The sequence below is a fragment of the Gastrolobium bilobum genome, unplaced genomic scaffold (assembly GCF_033153095.1).
Source record: "Gastrolobium bilobum isolate Gb01-03AN ecotype WA unplaced genomic scaffold, APGP_CSIRO_Gbil_v1 utg10965, whole genome shotgun sequence".
Classification (NCBI taxonomy): Eukaryota; Viridiplantae; Streptophyta; class Magnoliopsida; order Fabales; family Fabaceae; genus Gastrolobium; species Gastrolobium bilobum.
In genome coordinates this window covers 78,823-80,897 of record NW_026895394.1, presented here as the reverse complement: position 1 = coordinate 80,897, position 2,075 = coordinate 78,823, and positions in this window count along the sequence as shown.

Below are 2,075 nucleotides of genomic sequence, written 5' to 3'. Positions count from 1 at the left end.
GTGAAAATGAAATCCGTTGTTGATATAAGCAAATTTGGAGGGAAAGGGTATTTGTTAATCCTGTGTGAGCCTCCCTTTTTCCATTTCTGTGCTCCGTATCATTGTATTATTATTAATTTACTGTTGCACAATTTAATTTAATTTTGATTAATTTTACATATATAATGCATTTTCAAATAGTAAATATTTTAATATTTATCTTTCTTTTGAATATTTATAAATTCTAATAGAATCTCACTTATTTAATATTAGGAAAAAATATTTATCCTTTTAAAGAATATAGAGTTGTGTCATTTTAAGTGAGAAAAAGACACAAACTAATATTTTTTTATTTAAAATTTAAATTAAAAAAATCACTCACTTTCTTTTCCATGATTTTCATTGTTTGTGTCATTCTCTCACATAAAGGGTGTGCATGACAACTATTCTGTTTTCCGGAATTGTTTCTGAAAAGAAACAATTCTTTTATATTTCTGTGTCTTGGAACAATTTCTGAGGAAGAAGTGTGTTTGATAACATGTTCTATTTTTATTCCGAGAATGAAAATTGCGTTTGATAATACAACAAATAATATAATAAAAAATAATTCCTATTAAGCATAAATTTTTTCGAATTATCACTTCCCTTTCCATATGATGTGGTGGTGGGGGCGGGGGCGTGGTGATGATAGTGGTGGTGATGGTGGTGGCATGGTGGAGGTGGTGATGCCAGTGACTGCGGCGATAATGGTAGGGGTTGGTGATTGTGGTGGTGATAGTGACATGGTGGTAATGACGGTGGCAATGGGTGGAGGTCATGGTGATGGTGGCGGTGACATCGTGGTGGTGACGTCGGCGACGATGATGGTGGCAGTGGTGGTTATGGTAGTGGTGGAAAGTGATTAAGAGAGACAAATATCTCTCATTTTGTGCCTAAAATCAAAAAAACAAAAAAAAATGATTCTTTTTTTTGTTCCTCAGCGCAAAAATTAAACTGGTTCATCCTAGGAACAAAAAAATAAATCGGTTTACCAAATGAGTTTTCTATCTATTTCTGTTTCCCGCAACAGAAATTAAAAAAAAAAACTCATTACGAGAAGGTTGTAATGCACACCCAAAATGACACAACTCTATCTATGTCTGTTTTTTTTTTTGATATCCAACTCTATGTCCAAAATAATAAATATCAAACTCTTAATATTATATATAATGTTTACATAAGAAGATAATGAAAATTTTTAACATAAAATAATCCATTATCGAATCTTATTTATTTAACAATTCAACCGTTTTAACTTAGATGGTAAGAACCCGTACTGGTAAATTATAATTTTAGAAATTAAATAATAATTAAATGAGGATTACGAAATGGAAGATTTAATTATTTTAATTAATTTAAGTTAAAGAAGAACCTTTTGAGAAAATGATACATATTGAGGGTTTCGCGGTAAAAAATGCAATAGGCAAAATTACCCAAAATTTAAAGATAATTAACAAGTATTATTTCATAAATTTTATGAAGTTAATGACAACAAAATAATTATGATAATATTAGTAGGAGATATTAATTATTGAAATTTAGTCATTTTAAATGAAAAATGCTGGTACTACGAGTACCGCGGTAGAAATAGCGAGTATAAAAAAATACCCAGAACTGAAAAGAAATTATAGATTTATGTATCATAAAATTTATAAGACATTGTAGTGTGAAATTATTAGTGAAGAGTGTGGCGTGTGATCTAATATCGGGTATATCATGGTATAAATGCGTACTGGTGAAGTATCTCGAAAAATAAAAATAAAAATATGGTAATTCTTAGAAAAATGTCTAGGTTAAGAATATAAAATTTGGAAAAAAGAAGAAGAAAGAAGCTATCAGAACTAATATTGTCATATTAGTGAGCAGTGTTCTTTAAGTGACTAAGACACATTAAATGTCTTCATTTCTTCACAAACCTGCGTGAGACTACATTCTAAAACCCTAAGACCCCTCTCTCTTCTCCAAGACACTCTACTCTCCATCTTGAGACACCATCAAAGAACCCACCTTTCTCACCATTCTTCCTCTTGATCATCTTTGTCACTTGGAAGCAAACA